Here is a 22,802-nt window from a genome sequence, read left to right as displayed (position 1 = left end):
TATGGAAAGATGTTGAGAGGGAAAAATTATAAGTGGAATTAACAGCTAGAATGTTGCAGATCAGATTGAAATTATGAAAAGGGAGTTATCAGTGGAACTACAGAGAAAGGGGCAGGTATTTTGAGTTAGTATTGATAAAACTGAGTCATTGAATAGATACAGAATATGAAGGTCAGAGGATTCAAGTATATCCTGAGTGAACTGTTGTGTGCTAGTCACACAACTTGGTAAATTAATGTAAATATTGATTGGTGTACATATTAGGGACAAATTCGGTCAGGACAGATTACATTTGAGGTTATGTTTTCTAAGTGGAACAGTATAAGGGCAGTTAAAGACACAAGGCAGGAGATAGGAAATATCTTGCTGTAGCCCCATCATCATCATCATCATTAGGGAGGATCATTTTGACAAGGGAAAAGGTGTCCAATATGTCATTCCCAGCTCCCCTTTCAACTTTATTTCCTGTCAGTCTTTTCTGTAATTACTCAGCTTTATGGATACTGCCTACTAATCCCTTGGCTCCACTGAAGCTGTTGATTCTTGAACATAGCATATTCATTCTAGGTTTAGTACTTTAAATTTGTTATTTCCTGTCATGGGGGCACTCTTCTACAAGATCCTGGAATGACAGACTCCCTTCTTTTAGTTAGGACACTTGTCAGGTATCCTCTCTCCAAAAGACCTTCTTTGAGCACCATATTTAAAAAGTAACAACCACCAGTTCCTCTATTACTCTCTATCTCAATAACTTGAGGGTTTTTTTTTAAAGATTTTTTTGTCTTTTCATTATTGAATTGTAGGAGCTCTTCATATATTATGGATATAAGTTCTTTGCCAAATACATATAAATATTCTATCTTGGTCTATCTTATCTCTTCAATTTTATATGTATCTTTTGATAAGCACAAACTTTTAATTTTGATAATTTCAATTTAAAAAAAGTTTTAATAGCTATAACTATATCCACAGAGTTGTATAAACATCACCACAATCAATTTTAGAATATTTTCATTACCCTATAAGGAAATTCCCCACCCTTTAGCCATCACCCCCAGCAATTTTCCCATCCTCACGTTCCTAGGAAACCATTAATATAATTTGTTTCTATATATCACCTAATTCTAGACATTTCATATAAATGGCTTTGAGTCTGGCTTCTTTCATGTTTACAAGGTTAACCCATACCGTAGCTTATATCAGTACTTAATTTCTTTTTTTAAAACTTTATTTACTTTATTTATTTTCGGCTGTGTTGGGTCTTCGTTGCTGTGTGCAGGCTTTCTCTAGTTGCAGTGAGTGGGGGTTACTCTTTGTTGTGATGCACGGGCTTATTGTGGTGGCTTCTCTTGTTGCTGAGCATGGGCTCTAGGCGTGTGGGCTTCAGTAATTGCAGCACACGGGCTCATTAGTTGTGGCTTGTGGGCTCTACAGCGCAGGCTCAGTAGTTGTGGCACATGGGCTTAGTTGCTCAGCGGCATGTGGAATCTTCCCAAACCAGGGCTCGAACCCGTGTCCCCTGCATTGGCAGGCAGATTCTTAATCACTGTGCCACCAGGGAAGTCCCAGTACTTAATTTCTTTTTATTGCTAAAAGTATTCTATAAATATACCACAATTTATTTATCCATTCATCATTTAATGAACATTTGTGCTGTTACTACTTTTTGGATATTATGAATAATGCTGCTATTAACATCTGTGCACGAGTTTTTGTGAGGATATATGTTTTTATTCCTTTTAGGTATATACCTAGGAATGAAATTATTGGATCATATGATAGTTCTGTTTAGTCATTTGAGGAACTGCCAAACTGTTTTCCAAAGCAGCTGCACCATTTTACATTCCTAAAAGTAATGACTTGCTTTGTTTTTGGAATAGCACTTATCACCACTTACATATTTATTTGCATACATAGTCACTGTCTCTCCATCACTAAAGCATTTTCCATTCTTAGCATAACATTCACAATTCTATGTTCAATACCCAAAATAATGACATAAGGATAAATAAATGAATTAATATGGATAAACTTTGTGAATTAAAATTAGGTTATAATATGGATCATTAGATATATCCATACAGTTTTATTTATTTCTACCAATCCCACCAAAAAATAAAGACATTAGAATCAATGTGACGGAATGTCCATTTATCCACATTTATTTTTCTAATTGTGTCTTTTGTATTGCTTATTCCACTTTTCTGGAAGTATAAAATATTTTAATTGAAAAATTTGTTTAAAAAGAAAATTTTCAAAGAAAATGTAAAATGAATAGAGTAGATTTCTATTTGTAAAATTTTGCTTAAGTGATAGGTAATTTGCAACTCAAAGAAAGAAGACAGGGTGATTACTTAAATCCAATCAAAAGAGATGGTGAGTGTGTAGGAGAGATGACTAAAGAAAGGTGTGCTTAGAAAAGAGGTAATTAGGTGAAAGAAATGTATTATTTATTACTTCACTATTTATTTATGATATTAATATTCTTGAGAGGGTATGTGAAAGAAAGGCAAGTGGTCTGTGTGAATCTAGTAAGTGAGGAGCAAAAATGGAAAGGAAAAATGAAGAACTTTGAGGTTTTCACTTGTTGAGGATATGAGCTCATCTATGAACTTCACATCAACTATAATACTCTTAAAAATCCTATCCTATATGAAATATTACACCCATGTTAAGAAAACTGAAGCTCAGAAAGGGAATATAATTTTTCCAAGTAGAATGAAACTGAGCTAATATTTGCACCTATATCTGTGTAACTTCAGAGCTCAAGGTCACATCACCATACCAAGCTGCTGTCCCAAGAATTGGTCAATCTGTCTCAGCATTGTCTAGAAAGCACCCTACCTCCAGCTGCCTTCAAGGTTATTCTGGTTTGCTTGACAAGTATATTACTGTGGTAGAGGTGGCTATATCCCATATGGAAACCAAGAGCCATCAAATCAATCCAAGTAATGCCCTAAGTAACATCTCTCTCCCTCCCTCCCTCCCTCGCCCCTTCCTCCCTTCCTTTTCTCCTCCATCCCTCCCTTCCTTTTGCATGTTTAGTGGTTAAGAGGAGGGATCTGGATTAACACTGTGATATGAGCTGAACTGTGTCCTCTCCAAATTCATATGTTAACGTCTTAACCCCCAGTACATCGGAATGTGACTGTATTTGGAGACAAGGCCTTTGAATAGATAATTAAGGATAAATGAAGTCATTGGGGTGGGTCTATATGACTGGTGTCTTTATTAAAAAAAAGAGAAAGCAGACACAGAGAAAGACTGACTACCTATAAACCCAGGAGAGAGGCCTTAGAAGAAATAAATCCTGTTGACACCTTGATCTCAAACTCTAGCCTCCAGAACTGAAAGGAAATACATTTCTGTTGTTTAAGCTACCCAGTCTGTCATACTTTGTTTATGGCAGTTCTAGTAACCTAGTACAGACTGTAAAACTTCAAATACCAGTTCTGTACCTTACTACTTACATGAATTTGACAATATATTTATCCTCTCTTTGCCTCTATTTACTCATTTATAGACTGGGTATTTTACTAAAACCTATTTCAGAGGGTGTGAGGATTAAATGGAAAGGTCATTAGATTGATGACTAATACAATAAATTTTAGCTATTATAATCATTTTAAGTAATCCTTGACATCATTTTGGGTGTACTGTACAAACGGAAGCAAAATATTTTGCTTATTCTTTGTTGAGCTATATTGAGCTTATTCTTTGTTGAGAATGTCATCTCAGACCCTGAAAATCTAAACAATTGAAAATATAGCACTGATTTGTAAAGACCTTAGGCCCAAACTGAGAGACATTTTTGTGATAATTTGGTTAGGTTTGGGAGGTTTCTTGGGCTACAAGTTGTAAGATGAGGCAGTACAGATCTTAATGTAAAATGAATGTTTTTCTAAGAATCCAAGTCCATTGGAACTAGAAATATGTTGGCAATTTGGCTTTGGTGAGAACAACTCAAAGGAAATGGCAATGGATGTTGATGTGGATGAGAACTTGTGGCAGGATTCAGAGCAAAAAGCTCATAGGTAATGGAAGAGACCAATAGTAGGCTGGAAGGATAGCATTAAATTTCTTTCTTTTTTTTTTTTAATTTTGGCTGTGTTGGGTCTTCATTGCTGCGTGCGGGCTTTCTCTAGTTGCTGCAAGCGGGGGCTACTCTTCGTTGCAGTGCGCAGGCTTTCTCATTGAGGCAGCTTCTCTTGTTGCGGAGCACGGGCTCTAGGCGTGCAGGCTTCAGTAATCGCAGCACATGGGCTCAGTAGTTGTGGCACGCGGGCCCTAGAGCGCATGAGCTTTAGTAGTTGTGGCTCATGGGCTCTAGAGTGCAGGCTCAGTAGTTGTGGAGCATGGGCTTAGTTGCTCCGCTGCACTTGGGATCTTCCTGGACCAGGGATCAAACCCGTGTCCCCTGCATTGGCAGGCAGATTCTTAACCACTGCACCACTAGGGAAGTCCCCAGCATTAAATTTCTAATACATCATTTTGGGAAAGGCATATAACAACATGTAGGCAGTTATTACTCTATTTTATCATTAGTTTTGGGGTACATGCTTGTTATTTTATCATCTTATAAATTTATCTGGAAAAATCACATGTTGTGTTTACGTGTATATTATCATCATGGTGCTTATATAATTTAAACTTCCTAGTTCAGATTTTCCTTATCACATATCACTAAGCTTTTTCTTTTTTAAATTTTACTATTAATCTCTAAGTTCAATGAGTACTTTGCCACGTCTAAAAGAAATTTCATGTTGGCTGCTTATTTATTTGCAGTGTAGCAATGAAAGACAGGAGAGACAAAACCTGACAACTTGAAAAATAATTCCAATTTTCTGCTCAGCAGTGGCAATGTTGTTATCCTCTTGGTGTTTAATACTTCCCTTCACTCAGTTTGGCTGAACCCCAGGGGGGCTGCCCACTAAAACCTAGTGCCTGTCTTTATCTCTAACCTTTGTGCTTTCTTGGCTGTTTCTCATTTTGGGTGAGTTTGCAGTGCCCTAACAACAAGGATAATGAATGAAGAAAGGTAACATGAGAATAAATCTACAGTAAGGGGAGGAAGACAAAAAGCCCTATCGGTATTCTTACAGTTTTCTATTTTTTTTTTTAAATGTTTTGAAGTTCATTTTTTATAAGTAGTATTTTCAACTGAAAATTCCCAAATATTCACAACAATTAGAGTCTGGAAATGGATTTTTGTTAAATATATTTCTCACTAGACTTCCAACACTTGTTCCTGAATAGAGTTACTGAAATTGCATAATCTCAGTGAGAGATTTGAGAGCCAGATTTTTCTCAGGAAAAGAGTATTTTTCTAAATAAATACATTGTGGAAATACAAATGTTTGGGCAGTTTCCCAAGAGAGATCTAAGGCTGTGTAACTGCACGTTTGCCACATAGCAAATTCTAACAAGTCAGTACAGAGCCTTATCTCTTTATTAACTCCCCCCGGGATCTCACATTACTGAGGCATTGAGTCATCACTATAAGCATTATTTTGGTATCAGGATTATTTATCTATGACCTACAATTAAAATTAAGATCAAATTTCCTGAGGCTCTGGCTGTATGGTATATTCACCACATTTATTTTAAGAATGATAATAGAAGTACAAAGATATATCATTATAAAACATTTGTATTTTGTAATGATTCATTATTTTTTGAAGTGGTTTCTTACCTATTAGGTTACTGTATCTTTTTTTTTAAATTTATTTAAATTTTTGGCTGTTTTGGGTCTTTGTTGCTGGGTGCGGGCTTTCTCAAGTTGCGGCGAGAGGGGGCTGCTCTTCGTTGCGGTGCACAGGCTTCTCATTGTGGTGGGTTCTCTTGTTGCAGAGCACGGGCTCTAGGTACGTGGGCTTCAGTAGTTGTGGCACATGGGCTCAGTAATTGTGGCTCACGGGCTCTAGAGCGCAGGCTCAGTAGTTGTGGTGCATGGTCTTATTTGCTCCGCAGCATGTGGGATCTTCCCGGTCCAGGGCTCGAACACGTGACCCCTGCATTGGCAGGCCGATTCTTAACCACTGCGCCACCAGAGAAGCCCCAGGTTACTGAATCTTGATAATAATGCTGTGTAGCCAGTGGGGCAGGTATACTGAATTTATATTAGAGATGCATGGTTTGTTTTCCAACCTCATATGCCCAGGTGGCTAGTAAGTGACAGAGGCAGGATAGGATCTCAAAGCACCGTTAAAATAAACAAGATTTGTGGAATAGAGACCAAATCCAATGCAGGAAACTATAATTAAATGTATTAATCACTTATCTCTTAGTCTCTCTTATCACTTAGTCTCTCTCTGTTTATTTCTTTTTGCGATATACCTTTATTGTGACTTGAAGACGATGATTAGGCAATATCACCGTGGGAACTACGGGATAAAAATTGATTTCTCAAAATAATTGATTTCTCTGGTTTGCTAATCCTACAAGTACAATTAACTGACCAATATAAGTTTTTACTGTGATCATTACTGTAATTTTTGATTCAGTAAGTTGCCGAAATGTTTTCTATTCCTAGCTTTAGCTCTACACTTCATTAGTAATTATATTTATTACTGTGTAAATATTTCCACATCACTCTATCCATATATACGGGTAGCTGGTTTTTGGCCCAAGCCTTAGAGAACCATATTAGAGAAGGTAATAGGTCATAAACCTTAGAAAACTTAGGTGTTTGCCTCTCATACCTGGGAAGAGGATACAGAAGTTCACCCATCAGTCAAAGCCTGAATGAACAGATTAGAAGAAGTCTACACAAGGGAACCTCTAAAAGAGGTACTTGAAAAATCTGTTAAGTAACATATTTTCTCTTTTTTTCCCAAACTTTAGAAGAAATAGAAACCACATATACACGCATTTAAAAAAATCTTGGCTAAAGACTAGAGTTGAAAAGAGCAAATTCCTATTTTATTTAAGCCCCATTTCAAACATGTAATTATAGTCAGCTCTTGAAATATCTGGGATTAATTTTCATATTGTAGATTAAGTCTTTGTTTAGATTTTCTCTCTAGATGCCTGCTTTTAAGCCACCTTATTTTTTGTTTTTACCGTGGGGTGGTGAAATTACAGTTTGTCACTTTAATGATAATAAATCATAATGTGAAAAGCAGTTTCCAATAATGAGCCTTAATTATTATTTCTTTCTCATTTATATTTCACACTCTGTCTAAGATAATTTTGTTAACTTATCCTCATTTGATAGAGAAAACAAATAGTGGTTCAAAATGATAAAATAACTTTTCTAAGAAAACAGCTTGCAAGTGGTTGTGCAGATGTACTAATTCTAAAGCAAATGCCTTAGTTATTGCTTTATACTGTCAAATTAAAAAAAAAGTTTTGGTAAAAGAAAATTTAAATATTATTAAAAATTATATTTACACATTCCTCTGTGGACTGATTAGTGTGATTTGTTGTAATAAAAATGGTTAAGTCAAAATTTGAAAAAGACACTACAGATTTGATTAAGGCAGTCATCATAGAATGGAACCATGCTCCAAAGCATGTTGGCAGCGTAAGTTTTTTGGAACTCTGAGCATGCAATATTATAAAGGAAGTTTATGTTGATAGGCCAGCTAGTAAAAAATGAGTGAAAGAGCCTCAATGCTTAAGGTAGGCAATCATCAATGACCTGGTCCAGGTTTGAGGTCTGGCAAGAATGCTGAATTAGACCTCGTTCAAGGTAGTTTTTCTTTCCTATCACTTCCAACCAGCCAACACGGCTTGAAATGGATCTTTGTCAGGTAAGGATACAAGTGATTTTGTGGATAAAGCTCACAGGAGCTATCTTAGTCTACTATGGCTGCCATAAGATGATACCATGAACTAGATGGCTTAAACAACAGAAACAAATTTCTCACAGTTCTGGAGGGAAGTCCAAGACCAAGGCATTGGCAGAATCAGGCTCCTGGAGAGAGCTTTCTTCTTGGCTTGCAGAAACCACCTTCTCTCTATGTCCTCAAGTGGCCCTTCTTCTGTGTGTGCATACATAGAGAGAAGGATCTCTCTCCCTTCCTCTTCTATAAGGTCACCAATCCTGTCAGATTAGGACACCACTCTTATGACCTCATTTTAACATTAATTATCTCCTAAAAGTCTTATGTCCAAATACAATCATATGGGGGATTATGGTTTCAACATATGAATTTGGGGTGGGAGGGACACAATTCAGTTCATAGCAGGAGCCCTCCTAGTTTCTTAAGAAAGTATCTCTAAACTTGGTGAGTAGATTTGTTTCAGAAGCAAGGGTCACTTCCCTTTTGTCATTAGGCTGTGGGAAGAGATACATCAGCCCTAGAGTTTGCTTTTTAATGTGTAAGCCGATTCTTTTCTTTCTGCACAATTACAGACTACCATGTTCTATTTCTTGTTGCTTAAAAATTAAGCCTTAGGCAGGACTGGCCATGGCCTGCCACATTCCTATAGGAAATGTAGAATCACCTATACTATAAGGATGCTTAGTATCCAGTTCTCTCAATTTATGTGCTTTTGTTGGGTTTTTGTTGTTATTTACTAAGAGGGGATGTGTTCTGAGAAAATTGTTCTGTATAATCTCTTCTAGGAAGGTGTCTTTTAAAGTTCACAACAAGAAGGAAAGACTTGGCAGGTAAAACAGACCCTCACTGCCTAATCCCTTCTCTGCTTCATTCCTTAACTGTAATCACAAATCATATGTTCCAGAGCAGAAAGCACTGCACTGTATGTCAGTCCTTATAACTTGAAATTAGAGAATAATTTTTACTCAGCCAGTTAGTTTTCTGGGCTATGAAAAGTTTTATTTTAAGATTGGATTTTTTTCATAATTTTGCATAATAAAGTTTATTAAATTATCCTAAGGGCCTAAAAACTAGGTATGTACCATTTGCCGCAAGATATTAGGAAAATGAGAAGTTATGATTACTCTTATGGAAAAGGATGTAGAGACACTCCCAGCTGCAGCAGAGAGGAAATTCTGTGGTAAATTCCTACTCACAGGGTCTTCCTTACCTCTCCACCTCTGGAATCATGCTCTGATTCAATCTCATAAATGCTATGGATATATTGGTTCTGTATCAAATCTCTGCACAAATGGAGTCTTTTCAGAATCCTGCCTTGAACACTGAGACAAAATAGCTCCATGATTATGTTCCATTCCCTTTCATGTTTTTTTTAAATCACTGCACTTATCCCTATATAACACATTTGCTTACTATCTGTTTTCTCTGTCCTTAAAAGCGGCAATTATATCTGTTCTTTCTGGTATCTAATAGGAGCTCAATAAATGTTTATAGAACAAATCAATGAATTAAGAGTTCTGCAAAAAAGAAAGTAAAAAGTCACTGGAGAAATTTAAAACAAATGTATAAACTAAAATTATTTAAAACTAAAAAAAAATTATTTAAAACTGTATGAATGAGAGGGAACATAAAGGACTTCAATTATAACTTAATCCTCTACTAGAGATGACAATAAGTATTCAACTAATTATTTCTTCCTTTTCTCCACCCTTACTTCTAAGAAAACCTGCCCATATTCTCTACTCATAAAGTCAGCTCTCCAAACTCCTACTGAATGGATAATAATGAAGTCACATTAGCATCTGGCCACTGCTGACTTGCCAAGGGGTAGACATATACACAGAGTCAGATGATTTGCTGGTCTATAGAGAGAGGTATGGTGTAGACTTCCAGAGAGGGCCAAATAACAAGAGCTCACTAGAGAGGCTGCGATGGTGATCTTAGTTGTTCTTTTTTTAAAAAAATTTATTTATTTATTTTTTATACAGCAGGTTCTTATTAGTTATCTATTTTATACATATTAGTGTATACATGTCAATCCCAATCTCCCAATTCATCCCACCACCAACAGCCCCCCGCAACCCGGTGATCTTAGTTGTTTACATTCTAGTCTCTGCCTTAGCTCATGACTGTATGTTCTCTATAATACTCCATAGTCTATCAAGGAATTCCAATTGTGCCCTTGAGGTCTTATTATATGTGTTGTTTATTTCATCTAAATGAATCTTGTTTTATGACACATAATTAAAATGTGATATATTTTATTATCACCATATTTGACATAATGGTCAATATCTTTTTATTTAAAAAAGTCAATAACAGAAAAGTAAATGTATTTAAGGAATTTTTTCTATGTGTATTTTGCAACAATTTAGTTATAATTTTATGATACAAATTTAATTTTTCATTCAAAAATATCTATAGTATATTCTTTTAATATAACTTTAAGACTATAATAAGCTTATAAGTTCTAGGTACCTAGAAATTTTATTTTTCCCATCTTTACAATGAGAAAAATACAAAAAATGTTAACAATAAAACCATCCAGAAATTGTCTATTTAATTTGTGTTTGATGCCATTTAGAAAAAAATGTAGTTTGGTTTTCATCTAAGTGATATATCTGTATAAATCTAAAGTAAGCATTCTATGGTGGTTACTAGAGCCTGAGGGATGGGGAAATTGGGGAGATGTTGTTTAAGGGCACAAACTTATAGCCAGTAGATAAATAAGTCGTGGAGATCTAATGCACAGCATAGTGATTATAGACAACAGTACTGTATTATAAACATCAAAGTTGCTAGGAGACTAGATCTTAATTGTTCCTACCACAAAAAAGAAATGATAATTATGTGATGTGATAAAGGTATTAGCCAATGCTATGGTGATAATCATATTGTTATGTATAAATATATCAAATCTACACATCATGCACTTTAAATTCACACAATGTTATATGTCAAATATATCTCAATAAAAAAGTAAGCATTCTATTTGGTATTATTGAGATAGTATGAATCATAGGTAAAATTTTACTATGATTATGTATTACTAACTGTAATAGATTTAAATAAATATTTTCATCCAAAGCAGGAGAGTTTTAAGTATTTGTAAGATACTCATTGGAGCCACGAAATAAGAAGCTCAATATGTAGACATGGAGCTCAGGGTAGACATCTCTGTAGAGACAGAAATGTGAGAATCAAGATAAAAATGAAAATTACTCTGTGGAGTGCTGAGGTTGATTTGATTAACAAGTACTTAGGTAGCATGTGATATGAAGCAGGTGTTTTTCTGAATGATTGTGCAAATATTAATTCACATAATCCTGACAGTGACTCTATAAGGTGAGTGTGAAGATGGGGAAGGAACACCCTATAAGTGAACTGTGGAGAACAAGGATGAGGGAAATAGGTCTAAGAAGAAGATTAAGAAATAGACAGGGAAACAAAAGGAAACCTGGGAGGCTGTAGTGACATAGATGCTAAGGAAGTGAATACTTCATAACATTGGCACAAGTTGACAATATCTAGAGCACAGAGGGTTCAAGTACAAGAGTTAAAAAACATGCATGGGGTTTAGTGACAGTGGCATTGTCAGTACCCTTGCACACTGCAAAATAAAATTTGGTACAGTGGTGGAGGGCAGCAACTGGTGACCTGAGGAAGGAATTGGAACAAAGGCTATGAAAACAGCAATTGAGGATATCATTTTATAAATCTATGCTGGAAAGTAAGAGAGGGTGTTTGAGGGATACTTTTGTGGAGGGCTTAGTTTAATATAATTCTGCCACTAGAGAGGAAGAGACAAAAGCTAAAAATAAAATAAATAGAGACTGAGATCCTGGACACAAGTAAAGAGGGTCTAACCTTGGCCTGAAGAAAAGAGTAACTTCCATTGAAATGAGGTTTTCTCTGTGGGGAGAGAAACAGGACACATTTTTCAGGTGTGTGTGTGTGTGTGTGTGTGTGTGTGTGTGTGTGTGTGTGTGTGTGTGTGTGTGTGTGTGTGTGTGTGTGTGTGTGTGTGTGTGTGTGTGTGTGTGTGTGTGTGTGTGTGTCTTATGATGGAGCTGTTGAAGAGTAGACAGAAGGTTGAAGATTTTCGGACTTCCCTGGTGTGCAGTGGTTAAGAATCTGCCTGCCAATGCAGAGGACACGGGTTCAAGCCCTGGTCCAGGAAGATCCCACATACCATGGAGCAACTAAGCCCGTGTGCTGCAACTACTGAGTCCATGTGCTGCAACTACGGAAGCCCACACACCTAGAGCCCATGCTCTGTGACAAGAGAAGCCACCGTAATGAGAAGCCCATGCCCCGCAATGAAGAGTAGCCCCTGCTTGCCACAACTAGAGAAAGCCCATGCGCAGCGATGAAGATCCAATGCAGCCATAAATAAATAAATAAAAGAAAATTGAAGATTTTCTTGCTGTGATTCAATTTTCTATGTGAAGAAGAGGCTGAGATTTTCTGTTCAAAATGTCAAGAAATAATGGATTTTTTAAAATGTGAGGGTTTGCCATTTTCTCCAGGTAAAATAAAATGGCGTATCGAAAATCTTAAAGGATTATGGGCTGCTGGAATCCCAAACTATAAATTCATAGTAATTTGTGCCTTCAAAATTCATTGCTTTTTCCCTCCAGATTCAAGAATTAAACTTTTGAAGGATTTAGAGTTGGATTTTATCAATTGGACAGAGATAAAAGACAAAAAAGGCAGGACTTTGAGTAGTGTTGGCAAGGGGAAGTATATAAGTGGCTTATTATTTAATCGTCGACTAAAAATTTTTCCTAAATGTGTACTTTCTTTGTTAAAAAACGTAGATGATACTTTAAGGTACTGATATGACACTTGGGAATTTAAAAATATGAAAATGACTAAATGCACAATCTTTTTAAGAATAGAAATATTACATTTTTAAACAATGTAGGTATGCAACATTGACAATTATTAGACATGGCAGCACATCCATCCACCAGGTGTAATATTATACAAAGTTAAATTGGTAATGATAATGACTAGAAGATTAAGAGGGGATTAATCATGGTAATATGAATTTTAAAAGCTGTATACAAAAATATATGTATACTTTAAGATAAACTAAGCAAAAATTGGTGTTTATACAGAAAAATATGCTTTAATAAGGGAAATTAGGTCAGTGAGATTATGGATATATTATTGTCTTTTTTTTTTTTAAACTTTGTAAGGTGTTGTTTCAGTCATCTCATTTGCTTATGCAACAATTCTGTCACTTTTCATTGATAGATGAACTGAATATGTTCATATGTCCAGTTCTCAGGGAAGGATAGCCTATGCCCACCTAAGGAATAAATTCATAAATAATAAACTCTTCATTAATCTACATTAATCATGGTGATTCCATTTCTCTTACAGACATTGGTTTAGATATTTCTATTTCATAAATCTCTGACCAATGAGATGAGAAAGGAAGTATGCTATCTTCCAGGGCTGGGGAACTTTTGAAAAAGGTCCTTATTCTAAATGGAGCCACATGGGAGGGCACATAATATTTCCTTCCACTTGTTTTGTCTGTATGTGATGCCTATGACTGAAGCAATCATCTTGTAATGTTGAGAACTATCCCTAGATAAGGATGACCTGCTGTTAGTGATGGAAATAAAAAGATGGAAAGCACTTAGATCTGTGTTGAATTAACAAATCTTGAAGCATCCTCTGTACTTTGTATGTGAACTAGTAAATGGCCTCATATTTAAGCTACTCATGCTATGGATTTTGCCTTCTAGCAGCCAAATGTAACCTGACAGTTATTCTGCTGTTTTTATTTCACAAACTGGCTATTAACCAACTTTTTCAGCATTTTTGATTGGAGAATGCTTGGAGGATGGGAAAATAATATCATTACTATAAAGCTCAGGTCAGAATCCCCTTTTCTTATCATTAAAATTATTTTGGGGGCTTCCCTGGTGGTGCAGTGGTTGAGAGTCCGCCTGCTGATGCAGGGGACACAGGTTCGTGCCCCGGTCTGGGAAGATCCCACATGCCGCGGAGCGGCTGGGCCCGTGAGCCATGGCCGCTGAGCCTGCGCGTCCGGAGCCTGTGCTCCGCAACAGGAGAGGCCACAACAGTGAGAGGCCCGCGTACCGCAAAAAAAAAAAAAAAAAAAAATTATTTTGGGACTTCCCTGGTACCACAGTGGATAAGTCTCCACGCTCCCAGTGCAGGGGGCCTGGATTCGAACGCTGGTCAGGGAACTAAATCCCACATGCATGCTGCAATTAAGAGTTCACATGCCACAACTAAGGAGCCTGGGAGCTACAACTAAGGAGCCTGCCTGCCGCAACTAAGGAGGCTGCCTGCCGCAACTAAGAAGCCCAGCTGCCGCAACTAAGACCCGGTGCAACCAAATAAATAAACAAATAAATAAATATCAAAAAAATTATTTTGCCCTTAAAATAATGCCTGATGTTTTGCTTTATAAAAGTCAGATTATCAGATTATATTCTAAAACTACACCCAGACTAATGATAAAATATGGGAAACAATGAAGCAAAACACTCTGAACCTGGTAAGTAAATTAATATTGGAACACAGTAAAATACAACCAAAACAACAACAAAAACAAGCCTCCCCAAATAGTTGCAGACTATTCACTCTAATCATGTTTACTAAAAGATTGGCCAATCCTTCAGGAAACATCTATTGGATTTGGCTCTTGTTACAGGAAGTCATATTTCTGGAGAACTGCTTAATGTGGAATTCTTTAATGTTAGCAAATATGTCAAATCACAACATTTATCTGTATTTTAGATTGTGACAATTGCACTGATAAAAAAGTTTGTTACTCTCTCTCTCTTTTGGATATGAAGTGGTTGTTAGGTATGATTTTATAAAGCAGGGAAGTTTCCTCTAGGAATGAAATGTTAAAAGCTGTTTACTGTGTAGGTCTAATTTCTTGTCATTTGTAATACTATGAGAAAGAAAACTTAAAAAAAAAAAAAATCCCAGAGAAAAGAAATAGCTATGCCAGGAGAAAAAAGCGAATATCTTCATGTTACACCAAATAGCACACAACATATGTAAACTAAGTTTATTTTAAAAATTTTAAAAAGCTGAAGTGAAGGGCAATGTCATAGAATTATATACTGCTAGAGATATAAAAGACTACAGGGAGGGCTTCCCTGGTGGCGCAGTGGTTGAGAGTCCGCCTGCCGATGCAGGGGACACAGGTTCGTGCCCCGGTCCGGGAAGATCCCACATGCTGCGGAGCGGCTGGGCCCGTGAGCCATGGCCACTGAGCCTGCGCGTCTGGAGCCTGTGCTCCGCAACAGGAGAGGCCACAACAGTGAGAGGCCCGCGTACCACAAAAAAACAAAAAACAAAAAACCCTAAAAACTACAGGGATAAGTATCTAGAATATCCTGCGTTTTTTAATGAGGACACTGAAGCCCTGAAACTATTTTTTTCTCTCCGAAGTCTTACATTTGCATATTGACAGAGCTTCAACTCAAACACAGGAATTGTGACCATCCCAAAAAAGGGCAACTGCAAGCTTAAGAAAGGCCCACTATTTTCATAAATATCTTCTTCTTTCTTTTTTCCCCTAAAGTGAATTTCAGATTATTTACATTCTCTAGAAATTAGCAATTCATCAAAACATAAGTAGGGGATTTTTATTCTCTGTTTTGGACTAAAGTTCTATAAGTAAAGTAAGTCAAGAAACTCACCAATTATTTTTTTAAACTTTTGTGTTTGTATTTTTAAGAGGAAAAATAATCTCCCTCTAAATAATAATAGGGAATATTAATTCTTATTACTAGCCAAGAGAGAAGAGTGAGAGAACTGGATGTGGAGAAGGAAAATCGAGAAGCAATAAGAGAGAGCGAGAGAGTAAAAAGATAATTATAAAGTTTAGTGGAAATGTAGGGAGTTCCCTGGTGGTACAGTGGTTAAGAATCTGCCTGCCAATGCAGGGGACACAGGTTCAAGTCCTTGTCCAGGAAGATCTCCCATGCCATGGAGCAACTAAGCCTGTGCACCACAACTACCGAGCCTGCACTCTAGAGCCCGTGTGCCACAACTGCTGAAGCCCACATGCCCTAGAGCCCACACGCCACAACTACTGAGCCCATGTTCTGCAACTGCTGAAGCCCACGCTAGGGCCCATATGCCACAACTACTGAGCCCACGTGCTGCAACTACTGAAGCTCACATGCCTAGAGCCCGTGCTCCGCAACAAGAGAAGCCACTGCAGTGAGAAGCCCGTGCACCACAATGAAGAGTAGCCCCTGCTTGCTGCAACTAGAGAAAGCCCACATGCAGCAATGAAGACCCAAAGCAGCCAAAATAAATAAATTAATTAATTAATTTTAAAAAGAATAGTGGAAATGTAAATATGTAAAGATATTTCTGAAATTTGTAAGAAAGGTCCAAAGAGAGTGTATATATTTTACTAAGAAAAATACAATGAACAAAGGAAAACAAGATAGAAATACATAATAAAAGAAATAATACCAAAGATTCTTCCTTATATCGTTGCCCATAGCTAACAAAACTCTTAGAAAAAAGGTAGGGAATTATTTTGTCTAGATATTACAGTTAAATTTGTAAGACATTTTGTCAAAAGAAGGTGGCATTCATTTCTTTGAATGAGTTCACCTTTCCTCATCACAGGGACTCTTCTTAATCTAATACAGTTTAACAGCAAAGATCTTCATAGTATGCTGTTTTCATTTCTTTCCTTTAAGCAGGAAAATAAATAAATAGATAAATAAATAAATAAAACTTGGTATTATATATCTAAACCAAAATGGAGATTTCTGAGGATATAATTCTGGTCAACTACTAATGCCAGTAGCCCCAAATGGAAGGAAATAAAAAAGAAAAACAAAGGAATACAATGAATTTTGGTGTGAGAAAAGAATTGAATATATTAACTATGTCTTTATTATCATTACTGTCCATATTAGAAAGAAAATTACATAGAAAGACCTATGGCTGCTTCTGTTTTTTCTCCTGTTTGTATCTGCTCTTCTAGGCATCCATTATTTAGTAAGATAAGAAAATGGTATTTCAGGACCATTGCTTCTCTGATTATATGTCTATCAATCAATCTCCTGATTACATAATTAATTTATTAATTCTAATTAATCTATTAATTAATATTGAGTATGACATCTTAGGCAGGAGGTATATGTATTTTGGAAAGACAGTTGAGACCTTCCTAACGGGTTTCTAATTAGAACCTTGATTCATAGCTTATGTAATTCAGGTTATTTTACCTTTTTTAATTTTAAAGATCAATAGATAAAGTCAAGTCTGCTTCCTCATTTCCCCTCAAAGTCTGTTGCCATCTTAGATTTTGTCTCTGCTTAGACAAATATATTGGAAACTTCTCAACTTCCTGCTTTTGATAGTATCTGTTGTAGTATGAGAAAAGGAGAGCAAAATGTTAGTCCATGTATGGGAAGTTCCCACAAATATTCCTATACTGTCATTTCCTTGAGGGAAAGAGAAGCAAAATTTATACTCAATATACCTGAGGCTAGATATTTATAACATTCTGGTGTCAGATAAATAATCAGGTAACTTTGTTTCTATGAAAGTGTTATGATTCCAAATATTAGCTAAAGTTTTTATACTTAAGTACAATAAACATGTTGAACCAGTAATGATCAATTTTCTCCCTCCTCAGTGAGGGTAATTCTGTGGGTAAAGTAAGTCCGAAAGTAAAAAACCCAGGAATTTCTGATTGTGCTCTAATGAAAAGCAACTGAGCTTAGTTCAAGATTGGAACCGCAGCTGTTGGTGACTACACCCATGACATCCTGAGTTCAACTTTCTGAGTCATCATTGTAAAGGAACAGGGGCCCCAGGCAGCTAAGTCATGGTCCTCCAGGAACCATTAACATGTTAATCTTCAGCCACTTCCATTCAGACTGTAAAATGTCAGACCCATGAAACAATGAACTATGGACTCAGAGAATGAAAGGAAACTAGTGCTACTTCCTTTTTTACTCATAGCATCCAATAAATAGTTCTTTTTTCTCTTGGTTCCTCACATTGAATGCTCATTATTTTACATTTTTATAAATATCTGCTAGTTTCTCTAAATTGTCATTCCTTTTTCTCCTATCCATATTCTACCTAACACATAATCTCAGGAATCATATAGCATGTTCTTGTTAAAGGCCCTACTTAATTCCCCTGATTGTAATTTTTTGAGAATGAAGACCAGAGATTTTATTTGTGTTAAGTTACTTCAAATCCTAATAGGTTAATTTATAAATGATTAAAATTTATCATATTGGGCTTGCCTGGTGGTGCAGAGGTTGGGAATCTGCCTGCCAACGCGGGGAACACGGGTTCGAGCCCTGGTCTGGGAAGATCTCACATGCCATGGAGCAACTAAGCCCGTGAGCCACAACTACTGAGCCTGCGCACCACAACTACTGAAGGCCACACGCCTAGAGCCTGTGCTCCACAACAGGAGAAGCCACCGCAATGAGAAGCCCGTGCACCGCAACAAAGAGTAGCCCCCACTCGCCTCAACTAGAGAAAGCCCACGTGCAGCAATGAAGACCCAACATAGCCAAAAATAAATAAAAAAATAAATTCATAAAAAAATTATCACATTGTATACTTTTTGTACCCTGAATAAGTTCTAATATATAAAAAGCACATAGTTAATGCTCAGCTTCAAAGATATTAAAAATTGAATCTGCTTATTCAAGTGTAATGATTGAACTGAAGATCTTAAAATAATTTAATCTCTTCCAAGCCTTCTCAGAAAAGATCTTTTCTCCAAGATTTCTTATACATAGGATAACTTATCCATCTCTACCCCACCCTTATCCCTCCTATGTCGAGTTTATCTGCCTTTGAAATCTTTATCTTGCCTTCTTCAAGATATATTATTACTTGACACTCTTTTTTGATCCCAGTGCTATATATTGTTTTCCTTGGATATTTATTCATGTCTCAGATATATTTTCATGGTGATATGTAAGCTCCTGAGAGATCTGAGGAAAACTATACCTTCCCTTCTAAAGAGCAAATGCATGGCTCAGATATTTTTTCACACGTTTTTGAGGACCATCCATGAATGCCCATTTACTCATATCCTTTCAGAAGAGGCTTCCAGTACCTGTTAGGAAGGATAGATGGTCACTTGTATCTCTTTGGCCTCTGAATAAGGAGATGGTAACGTGGAATGCAGGTGGTGGTTGGGAGAGCAATGTTGACATAGTAATGATAGGGCAAACACTGGTACCTAAGAAACCTTTTCCTTTCTTTAGGGATATAACTAATAAATGCAAATGGCTTTAAAGGAGTTTCATCCAGAGTTTACCACAAATAGAAAAACAAAAAAAAACAACAACTCTCTTTTGCCATGTTAATTGAGGCTAATCTAAATTCTCCCTAGTTAAACACTCTTCTTCCCCTGGAACATTCTCCAGCAATTCCTTAAGAGAAAAACATACAAAAAGAGGTTAATCCTGGGAAATCTGAAACTTGAAAAAAATTATTGGCACTGAAAGGAGGGCCTGAGTGTTTTTAAGGTAAATTGCTTATCTCATAATTTTTTTATAAACCTGCATTAGTGCCAAGATGTAGATGCCATAATGATTTCTTTACTGTGTACCTGTTTTCCTTTCCTCATAGACTGAATAACTATGCTAAAGGAGACTAAAACCACAGAACTCAAATAAGATGCATAGAAACTTCAATAATGTACACACTCTTACATAATTATAAAAACAAATTCTAATGCTAAATATAATTTTTGTTTACAATATTTGTCATTTGGGATTATCTGTTTATATCAATTGGTATATATAATTAAGCAGGAAACACCTGAAACATCTTTCATAAAAAGAGAAAGTTTTAATTTGTGCTGTCAATGAACTTTCACAGCTTCCAATATGTAGAAGTATCCAGGAATCAGGGGAGGAAAGATAATTATGAGAAATTGTGATAGGAAACTATCAGTAAAGGCAATCTTTAATTCATTGCAAAACTCTGGAGGCTTTAGGTAAATAACAGTCAGCACTCAGAGTTTTGGAAATGCCTGTTGAACAAGTGACAACTTGATTGGTTTTAAGCTTGTAGAATGAATTTGTCATCTAAAATAGAAGAGAGTAAAATATTAGCCACCCAAACAACTACCGTTATCAGAAAATCATAATGAAACAAACTGCTTATCTGAAATGAAATAATTATTTTTTAGAAATAGTGAATTTAAGTTTTTCATTGTACAATCATGTAAATATATTTACTCATGAAACATAGTTTCTGAGATATAGCAGGCAAAAAATATATTTATCTTACCCAGGCCAATGAACGAATTACAGTTTATATGCCCTTAAAATTTCTCATTCTATTTATGTTTATTATTTTTTAGGATATCATTAAAATATGATTTAAAAAAGTAGCCCTTCCACTGCACAGCAAAGGAAACCATAAACAAAACAAAAAGATAACCCACAGAATGGGAGAAAATATTTGCAAACGATATGACTGAGAAGGGATTAATCTCCAAAATATACAAACAGCTCATACAGCTCAATATCAAAAAAACACAAATAACCCAATCAAAAAATGGGCGGAAAATCTAAATAGGCATTTCTCCAAAGAAGACATGCAGATGGCCAAAAAGCACATGAAAAAATGCTCAACATTGCTAATTATTACAGAAATAAAAATCAAAGCTACAATGAGGTATCACCTCATACCAGTCAGAATGGCCATCAAAAAAATCTACAAACAATAAATGCTGGAGGGGGTGTGGAGAAAAGGAAACCTACACTGTTGGTGGGAATGTAAATTGGTACAGCCACTATGGAGAACAGTATGGAGGTTCCTTAGCAAAGTAAAAATAGAGCTACCATATGATCCAGCAGTCCCACTCCTGGGCATATATTCAGAGAAAACCATAATTCGAAAAGATGCATGCACCCTAATGATCATTGCAGTACTATTTACAATAGCCAAGACATGGAAGCAACCTAAATGTCCATTGACAGACGAATGGATAAAGAAGATGTGTTACACATATATAATGGAATATTACTCAGCATTAAAAAAGAATGAAATAATGCCATTTGCAGCAACATGGATGGGCCTAGAGATTAACATACAAAGTGAAATAAGTCAGACAAAGAAAGACAAATATCATATGATATCACTTATATGTGGAATCTAAAAAAGAGATACAAATGAACTTATTTACAAAACAGAAACAGACTTACAGACTTAGAAAACAAATTTATGGTTACCAAAGGGGAAAGGTTGTAGGGAGGGATAAATTAGGAGTTTGGGATTACATATACACACTACTGTATATAAAATAGATAATTAACAAGGACCTACTGTATAGCACAAGGAACTCTACTCAGTCTTCTGTAATAACCTATATGAGAAAAGAAACTGAAAAAGAATAGATATATGTATATGTGTAACTGATTCACTTTGCTGTACACCTGATACTAACACAACACTGTGAATCAACTATACGCCAATACAAAATAAAAATTTAAAGAAAAATAGCCCTTCTACTTCCAGCCACAATGGATTAACATTGGATTTATCCTCCCACCTGAAACAACTTAAAAAAATAAAATAGTCAAAATGTATTAAATGATGGTTTTCCGCTAACTAAATACTGGTCAGTGAAGAGCAGTGATCCCATAAGGATGGGAAACAAGAGTTCAGCCCTACATTCTGATTTGCTCCAGCACACTGACTGAAGGGAATTTCCACATTCAAATTCAGGAAGAGGAGGTTCTGGAATTGCCCAGTGGTCTCCCTGAGTTTAGGAGAAAGCACATTGTCTGCAGAGGCCAGGGTAGCTAGAGTATGCACGGTTAAGTAACAGAGTAGAGAGCTATAGAGAAAGAGAGATCCAGAAATCTTCAGATGGCCCTCAAGTCTTCAACCTAATACTGATCAGTACATATACAAGAGAAAAGTACCCAAGTTTGGGTAAAGAACCACCTTAAAGGGCTAGAGGGGAATAACACTTAGAACGCATGTAAAGCTGTGAATATTTTCTTGTCCCTAAATTGCAAAAACCTCCATGCATGGTGCATTAAGCAGAGTAGTCAGAAAGTTTTTTTCTCAGTACTGGGAAAAAAATTAACCATAGAATAAACATTTCTCTGATTCTGTCTAACAAAGCTTGACAGTGAGATAACAAAATACAAAATTGTTTCCAAGTAATTAAACTGCAACTCAGAACAGAGCTCAATATTATTTACAGGAATACAACATATTCAGCACTTAAGAAGGTAAGATTCATAATATCAGGCATTCAGATAAAAATTATAAGGTCTGCAAAAAACAGTAAAATATAACATAATGAGAAGAATCCAAATGACACAGAAATGACACAGAAAATAGAATTAACAAACTAAACTAAAATTTTAACTGCATTCATAAACTAAACTAAAATTTAACTAAATTTTAAACTAAATTTTAAACTAAAGTTTAAACTGCACTCATATGTTCAAGAATCTAGAGAAAATATTGAGTGTGTTAAATAGAGAAAGAAGATAGAGACTCAAACTGAGTTTCTAGAGATGAAAACATTATTTGAGATGAAAAATACACTAGATGGGATTATAAACACATTGGACATAGAAGAAAAGATACGTAAATTTGAAGATATAATGATAGAAACTACGTAAATTGAAACAGAAAAAAACTAAAAATATTAATATTTTTCTTTTACTATTTTTGATTGTGGTAAAATAGATATACCATGAAATTTGCAATTTTAACTATTTTTAAGTGTACAGCTCAGTGGCATTAATTACATTTATATTTTTGTGCAATCATCACCACCATCTATTTCCAAAATTTTTCATTAACCCAAACAGAAACTTTGTATCCATTAAGCAATAACTCACCATTCATCCCTTCCTCCAGACTCTGGTAACCTCTATTCTACTTTCTTTTTCTATGAATTTGCCTATTGTAGATATCCCATGTAAGTGAAATTATATACTATTTGTTTTTTTGTGTGTATCTGGCTTATTT

At 35.9% G+C, this 22,802-nt stretch overlaps 1 protein-coding gene across 4 annotated transcripts in view; it reads right to left on the bottom strand.

Annotated features, from left to right (window-relative positions):
- Positions 1-22,802, bottom strand: part of TFPI (tissue factor pathway inhibitor) — a 69,147-nt gene that overhangs the window by 41,957 nt on the left and 4,388 nt on the right. Inside the window, exon 2 of one of the 4 annotated variants that reach the window (XM_033859967.2) lies at positions 17,045-17,182. The exons of 2 other annotated variants lie outside the window; for them this stretch is intronic. The gene's annotated coding sequence lies outside the window, so the exon portion shown is untranslated. Of the gene's footprint in view, positions 1-7,871; positions 8,048-17,044; positions 17,183-22,802 lie in introns of all 4 variants that reach the window. One more of the 4 variants, XM_033859968.2, reaches the window with a different exon arrangement.

This window comes from Tursiops truncatus, chromosome 7 (assembly GCF_011762595.2).
Source record: "Tursiops truncatus isolate mTurTru1 chromosome 7, mTurTru1.mat.Y, whole genome shotgun sequence".
NCBI classification, from domain to species: Eukaryota; Metazoa; Chordata; class Mammalia; order Artiodactyla; family Delphinidae; genus Tursiops; species Tursiops truncatus.
Note: the sequence above shows the minus strand (reverse complement) of the source record. Positions and strands in the feature narration are given on the sequence as shown.